Source organism: Fukomys damarensis, unplaced genomic scaffold (genome assembly GCF_012274545.1).
Source record: "Fukomys damarensis isolate Sample0158 unplaced genomic scaffold, DMR_v1.0_HiC HiC_scaffold_20, whole genome shotgun sequence".
Classification (NCBI taxonomy): domain Eukaryota; kingdom Metazoa; phylum Chordata; class Mammalia; order Rodentia; family Bathyergidae; genus Fukomys; species Fukomys damarensis.
The window spans coordinates 33281324-33289524 of NW_022900932.1; the positions used below are offsets into that span (position 1 = coordinate 33281324).

Below are 8201 nucleotides of genomic sequence, written 5' to 3' on the forward strand. Positions count from 1 at the left end.
AGATTCTTCTTAGGTGCTCAGGTGGATATGCAGGCAAATTTTGATATGGACTTCAATAAATACTAAGACAGATTCTTTAAAAATGTATACCTGATTAGATTACAAAATATCTGCTCTTTCCCAATAGTTTACATACCCCTGTCTACAAATGTATTATGAGGATCTTACATATCACAATAGTTAAGAAATAGCCTATGATTACTCCTATAGTAAGTTTTTCCACAATACTCTTCTATCAGTTATGTGTTTTTATAATCTAAAATATCTATCTTTATTTTCTATAAAATGTATGAAGTTTCTTTAGCCCCAGACATGTGAAGGAATTATTATAAGTATGTAGATTGAGTTCATGGGGAGGGTTGAAAAAGAAAAACAGAAAGAGGAGAGTGCAGCAAGAAAGAATTCTGAAGGAGCTTAAGAGATTATCTTGACTTGTCATTAATATTGTTATTGAATGTAAACTGCTAACCTTCTTAGTATTGTTGAGGTAAAACAGTAAAAAACAACCCTACAAAAGAAAACAGAATTACTAGATAGTCTGACAGGACACAGCACAATAAAGCAGCCAGCAGCCATGATCAGTAGGACATCAATTTGTCTTTTGGGCTGTAACACCTGCTACTAATTGGCACGAAGCACTCACCAGTCACTGCATGCTTTAGCACACTCAGTTGTCTCCTGCATACGCTGTGAGGAGCAGTAGAGCTAATTGCTGCCGCTTCAGCGCCGGTGAATCAACGTACTGAGCTAATAGCCACAGATAGAGGGCAGACAGACTCCTGCTAGCAGCTTAGAGTTGCTTGTGATAAGTAAGGCAGTTGGCACACACCTCAGGACAACGTGGAGAATGATGGTATGCCTTCTGGATTAATGTGCTGAGGTGTTTTGCTTTATTGTGTGTTTTAAAAATCTCTATTAACATTTTTGTGCTGATACCAAAGTGGACATTAATGGCTCACAGAAACAAGAAGTGTAACGTGTGAATGAATCGTCATCTTGAAACTAGATTATGAGCATTGGTTGTTTTCAAAGGGATGTGCAGGAGGAAGCCTTGGCAAGAAAACTTGCTGCATAATCTTACATGGAGTACAGATGAAACTTTGAACTGCAAGTAAGTTCTCTTGTTTTTATCCAACTCTTTTCTTATCTTTTCAAATTTAAGACAGCAGGGAACTAAAGAGAAAGTTAAGATCTTGTTTGAGTATAATGTATCTGCCATATCACTTTCTATTACGCTTGTTCAAAGGACAGAGTAGTAAGGATGCGCGAGTAATTAGTTGCTTAAAGAGTAAGTACCACTGCCTGTCTTATTCTTCTTGATAACGCAGTGGTATTGCGATTCTGTTGGGATATCATTATAATATTTACAAAGACACGTGTTTTTGAATTGTAACTCTGGTTTGTCATTTTAGAAAAACAGAATCCTCAACCACATTCTCTACTTTCTCTTCCCTAAAGCAACATGAAAGAATAGCATCAGAATTGACACAATTGTGTTTTGTTTTTGTGCATGCACACACTGAAATTCTGTTTTATGTCTAGTAGTGAGACGTTTGAGTTGATAGGTAAGTTACAGTGGCTAACTGCATCAAAATGACTGGGTTGAGTGTTTTGTGCCTTGCTAGGATATAGAGTATCGTGATGTTTCAGTATAGATGTTTTAGTGCATTAGAGCATCCATCTCTTTTTGGGAGCATTAACCATTTAGAATTTGAATCTAGGTCGACTTTAGCCTTGTAATAAACATTTATACTAGACAGTCTTAACGGCTTTCCTACTTTGTTGTGTGGCTTCTCTTTAAAAATATACTTTTAAAAAACATACTTTAGTAGCTACAGGATGGGTGGGCCGTTTGTAATAAGATGGGGGCCCAATCTTCTGGTAGTCTAATGTATGACTCTCATATACACAGATGGTCACCGACTTAATGGAGTTACAGTACACATGCAGAAAGCCATCCTTAGCAGCAGGATAATGCAACGGCCTGGTGTAAGGTTAACTCCAAGTCATACTCATTTACTCTCACGAGAGAGCCAATTGTCAAACACAGTAACCAAATACTCAAGTCATTGTGTTGCTTAACATTAGAGAAATCAATGATTTGTTTTAAAAAGCACATTTTAAGCACAGAATGCTGCCTGCAGTCGGCACGCCCTCGATGGAGTCTTTTTGTGTATCTCCTTGCACACTTTTTTTCCCTGCAAATTGGCTCCACTGTTGGTTTCTGTAGTTTGCTTAAGTTGTGGCCAAGTGCAAGTCGGTGCATTTATCTGTGTAGGTGAGTCTTCAAGTTTCAGCTACTCGATACCCTTGACTGTGGACTCATTCTTCTATGAAATAAAGGTGGAATTTAAGGGGTGTTCAATTCTAATGAATGGCGACCTCCTCACCTCATAGCTGTTCCAATGATGTGCTGAGTAGGGAGTGTGAATCCCCACAACTTTGCCTCAAAAATCATTTCTAAGCATTAACTGTTAAGGGAACAGAAAAGGTAGCATGGCAGGCTGCCTCTAGACAATTATGGAGTGATTTTGAATATTATTTATTAAGAGATTTGATCACAAGCTTTTCTAGGATATTAAAAGATGTATGTTATCTGCATTAATATTACTTGATGATATTCGCAGATGAACTGTAAGATTAGTTTAACAGGACATGAGTAATTTTAATTCTAAAAAAAATAACCTGAGTTAAAATTAGATGTGCATTACACTCTTGTTTCTCAATCTTTCAGAATTTGAGTTTTGCATAATGTGCATTATATCAAATGTTTCTTTTTATTATTCTAACTTTTACACAGGCAGACAACCTGCTTTTTTTTTTGCCATTTTCCATTTTCCAGTATTTTGGGACATAGACCAAGTTTGAAATAAAATGTTGAAGTCAATTTTTTTTATCAGAGAAAATCACTATTTTCTTTCATCAGAAAATGTATGTCAAGGAAATATATAGGTAATTGATAATTCCTTTTTCTTATGACTTGATAAGGAATTTTGCTTCCCGAACATATAATGATACTTTACAATACTGTAAAAAGTAAAACCAAAAATAAATGAAGTAATTCCCAGTGTGAGTATTTTAAAAGGGTAGATAAATGTAATAACCTCTCATTATAAATGTTCAAGTAAAGTTTCAGAAAACAAGAACATTTTTCCTACCGATATTGTGTAAAATGATATAAAACTCATAAAGCAGCTGTTATCTCAACTTTTTTCTAACATAGAACTTTCTGTGTACATTTGCATTTTACTGTAGTCCAAACCTTTGGGGAGAAATATATGGTTTAAGTTTCACTCAGGATTTCAACTTATGAATAAATTAAAGTTGGCAGCAACAATAATTTAAGCAAAAAGGTCACACTGCTTCTTAATATAGTGGGCATGCATGTGGTCTGAGTTTAATTTGTATTTGGAATTCTATGAGCTGATTTTGGTAACAGTCATATTTTTTCCATTTTTTAAAATGAGTTCTTCTTTTGGGAATCATGGTATACTAGAACCATTTTGTCATTCCATATCTCCATGGCTTTCACTTGCAAAATAAGAACGTACAATTAGAAATTTGGAATGATGGTTTTAGACAGAAGTGACTTTCCAAAACTTTTTATTATTCTTGCCTAAAACTGATGTGTGGGTATAGATATTTTTTTTCTTTTATAATGGGATTTTTATGACTTATAATGTGACAGACTGTGGATTCAAAACTAACAACGACCTATGGGACCATCTACACTAGTTTCATTTTCACATGTTACTGAGTTATTTGAAGGAACTGTGGGAATTCATTAGTGTTCGTAGTCAATTCTGAGTTAGCAAAAAGAGCCACTATGAGGAATATATAGTATTATGTTCTCGTGGTAGAGTCTGTGTACAAATTTTAAAGGTTCAAAGTGCTGAGAGACAAAATTAATATGCAATTTTCTTTTAAATTGAATATGGGAGTCACTGGATGACATGATAAAGGACATAAAATACACATAGAAATTACAAATGTAGCCTTTACCACTTTATACATTAGAAGGGGAAATGATTTAAAATGTGAGCATGAATAGAATGACCTTGAAATAGAATCAACGCCTGCACAATGTCAAGCAAAGTGCCAATCTCAGAGGAATTTGAAGACAAAAGTGTTGGTCTTAGGCTGAAAGTACGTAACACATTAATGTTTTAGATATACCCACACATACAGACACGCAGAACTAATTACTTAATATAAATTGCTCAAAACCTCAAATTGTTATCCATGAACAAAATTATTTTCCATGGAAACCTTAATAAACCCCCTAAATATTTTTATTCAATATTTTCATTTATAACTCTGTCAAAATTTGTGTTTAAACAGCCAGGCCAAACAATAAGAAGTCTTTAAATTGCTAAAAATTCTAAAATGCAATTGTTTTCATGTTGTAGCAATCACGTCTAATGAAGAATGTGTATCAACATAATGACAATAAATAATTTCTATGATCAAGAGTTGAATCTTCTACCAGAGCACTGTAAAAGACAAATTTCCTTTTATCTCCCAAGGTGTTTAAAGGTCTTACTAAACCTTGAACATTTGATTATGGTCATTGAGGCTACAAATACAAAAGGCAGAGGCTGTCATTAATTCAAGAAACTAAAGAACTTAAAGTATTTCTCTCTGTTATCTTGGTAAATGGAAAAATTCAAACCTTGTTCATTGAGCATCTTGATAAGAAATTGACAGGAGGTGTAACTTATGTATGGCTTTTAGAGTGCAAGCATTCTCAGGCCATGGCAGATGTGTAGTTCCTATTACTTTGTAAAGTCATTCATTCTAATGCCTAGTGAAAGGGTGGGTTTCAGACAGAGCTGAGCACTATTTCCTGAATGGGGGAGGACAGCAGTGTGTGCGATGAAGTGCATCATTGAAATGGGGGCCCAGCTAATGAATGCTCTCCCTGTTGTGTTCATGAAGGTGTCAGAATGAGCCTTTTCTGATTCTGCATCACTGAATCCTCATGGAAATGCAAATTGTTTATCCAAGGACAGTGACTTGCCTTTGTTCTTTATCATTTAAGGGACTCATTTCTTCAATTTTGCAGCACACCACTGGAATCCGGAAAAGGGTTATTAAAGCTAGAAGAAAGTTCGCTATTTCTTTAGAACTTTACATCTCAGTCTGAGATACAGAGACATAGAGTAGTCACCAAGGAACGCTTATCCCATCAAAGAGATAGTCATACAAAGAGAAAAATGACGAGAGACTCACAAAGAGAGAAAGAGAAACATAGAGACACTGAAAGAAGAATAAAAAGAGAGAGCAAGGAGAAACTGAGATACATCGTGAGCGAAAAATATAGACATTTACAGAGACAAGTATAAGTAGAGTTCCTACACAGACAGGGAGAAAGACAGACTCTGATAGATGGACACTCAGGCAAAGAGAAATGAATTGAAAGAAACAACCAAATGCAAAAAGACAAATGGTAAACAAAGCAACACAAAATACATAGATGGGGAAAAAGGGAGTAGAGACAACACCTCTTTCAGAGACAGAAAGAGAAATGTAGGGTGGGAGAGAGGAAAGGAAGGGGGAGAGGAGGGCAGAGGAGAGGAGAAAAGAGGAGAGAGGATGTTAGGTTAGTTTTTTATAAGTGCTGCTGTAGAGCAGAACCAACTGTAAATGAGCCTTAATTCTGATTGAGTTCCTTATTTTCAGTAATGAATTTTTTAAACTTCTCTGAGCCAAGGTTTATGTCTGAAAAGAGTGATAAAATTATATAGAAATATATATATATATGTATACGTATATATGTCTCAGAAAAGAGGGATTAATATACATTACAATCATTAGCTAAGTAGAATTTTTCAATGTAAAATTTTGGAGCCAGGGCTTAAGTGAATTCTATTTATTTTCTTGTATCTTGCATGGAATATGGTGAAGCATTTAATACTGACAAGCTACAGTAGTTTCACCTGTAAATCTACAGTATTATTTTTTAACTTAGGCTCTTGTTTTTGTGCCTTAAAAGAAAGAGTATATTTCATTTGGGACTTTGTACAACATATTTTCGTACCTCTATTAACTAGCTTAGTTTGGAGAATTAATAAGTACTTAGTAAATATTTAATAAATGTATATATATTTGCTCTGAATATGAGTTTCCCTGAAGTAAAAGAAAGCTGAAATGAGGTTTTGATGCTTGATATAAAACATTACTATGAAATAGTTGATTTCCTCCTACGTTTTTTAGACAGTAGTGGTACTGATTTGCAGAAGCAGTAGAGTAGATGTCTTGCTGCTGTCCACCCACTTTCAGAGAGCAGTTAAAATGAAAATATCTTTGCATATGAATATTACCTTCATCTTTGTGGTAGCTTTGGTCATTTGTATGTATTTGCTTAATACAAGGATTGCTGTAGAGCAGGGAAAAGGTAGACATTTTGGAAATGGTAAGGTAATTATTGTAGTAACAAAAGAGAGATTAGGGACAACTAAATTGAACAAAAGGCATCAATATTAGATTTGAAAAAGATTTTTTAAGTGAGATAAACCTGTTTATTTTTCTACATTCAAATGAACATTTGAAAAGTAAGATTCCTAACTATACAGCAGATTATGAGAAAAACCATTTTGCAGAAAATAATTGAAGAAATCAAAATTTAAGTTTCTTCTATTTGAAAGTTTTTTAAAATATTGGATTTTAAATACTGAAATCTCTTTATTAAATAGGTCATATTTTATCAATGACTATATTAAGAGAAAAAAAATCCAAAAATGTAAACAAGACTGGTTTACAAGAATACTTTTTCCTTAATTATATTGATGAATTGTTGAATTTGTTTTATAAACCAATGAGCAAAAAATGTTGTGTCTCCTCTGTTCCAGGAACTGTGAATCTTCCAGGAACTGTTTTAAAATAGTTACCCATTGACCTCTACAAGGTAGGGGATATAGAACAGATGTCTCCTCCCTGATTAATTTTATTTTTGAATATGTCTACATGAGTCCCTTCAGTGAAGGGTGTTGAAAAATCTATTAAATAACCTCACCTTTGTTGTTGCTGTTGTTGTTGTTGTTACTGGGGATCGAACTGAGGCCCTTGCACCTTGAGGTTACCAAGCAGATGGTGGCACCACTGAGCTAAATCCCTGGCCCCCTTACCTTTTTTTTTTGGTACCGGGGATCGAACTCGGGTTCTTGCGCTTGCCAGGCAGGCCACCGAACCGCTGAGCTAAATCCCCGGCCCTTTTTTTGCTTCATATTGAGTTTATTGGTACAATCTAGGTATACAATACAGTTACATTCATTATTGGGATCCTGTACCTTCACATGACAGTTCTTGGTTCTCATTTTTTCCCCTTGTACCTGCCCTCCCTTTACTCCCTCCTTCCCTCTCCATGTACAAACACTTTATTTCCATTTTTTCGTTTTCATCCTATGAACATGGCTAGAATTGCTGTGCTTTGGTACAATAGCTACTATTACATTGGTGTTCTCACATTTAATAGAAAATAAAATAAAAAATTCAAGCATATTTTCAGGGCTTACTGAGAAATTATCACTCAAGATATATCTGGTTCTCAGTACCATAGATTATATGAATTTTTATTCTATATTCATAATTCAGGTTTAAGAATAACATAAAATTTAACAGAGCCTTAGGCAGTAAGGCTTAACTTAATGTGTTCTCAAAACACTTTTCAAGTGATAGTAACACTAATGGAATATATTGTGCCATTGAGAAAAAGTGCTACTTCAAACAGCATTGGCGTGTTTATGGAATATAAGGTATGTCTATTAAACAGCCCTCATTTACACCCACACACACCCACACCCACCCACACACATACACAAATTCTAAGCATTTCCTTAGAGTTCATGTTTATTTTAAAGGAATAGGTGTATACCATTGAGAAAAATGTCAAATTATGCATATAATGAAAAATAAGTCAAGTGATAGTAACACTAATGGAATATATTGTGCCATTGAGAAAAAGTGCTACTTCAAACAGCATTGGCGTGTTTATGGAATATAAGGTATGTCTATTAAACAGCTCTCATTTACACACACACACACCCACACACATACACAAATTCTAAGCATTTCCTTAGAGTTCATGTTTATTTTAAAGGAGCAGGTGTATACCATTGAGAAAATGTCAAATTATGCATATAATGAAAAATAAGTTTCCATCCCTTTAATTCATCATATAAAACTCTGCTCTACTCTTTTGG

General features: G+C 34.6%; 1 protein-coding gene across 9 annotated transcripts in view; it reads left to right on the forward strand.

Moving 5' to 3' along the window:
- The first annotated feature begins 953 nt into the window (after positions 1 to 953).
- Positions 954 to 8201, forward strand: part of Pcdh15 (protocadherin related 15) — an 802311-nt gene continuing 795063 nt past the window's right edge. For 4 of the 9 annotated variants that reach the window (XM_033766616.1, XM_033766617.1, XM_033766618.1 and 1 more), the window contains exon 1: positions 954 to 1111. The gene's annotated coding sequence lies outside the window, so the exon portion shown is untranslated. The remainder of the gene's footprint in view (positions 1112 to 8201) is intronic. The other 5 variants (XM_033766619.1, XM_033766621.1, XM_033766624.1 and 2 more) reach the window with 3 other exon arrangements.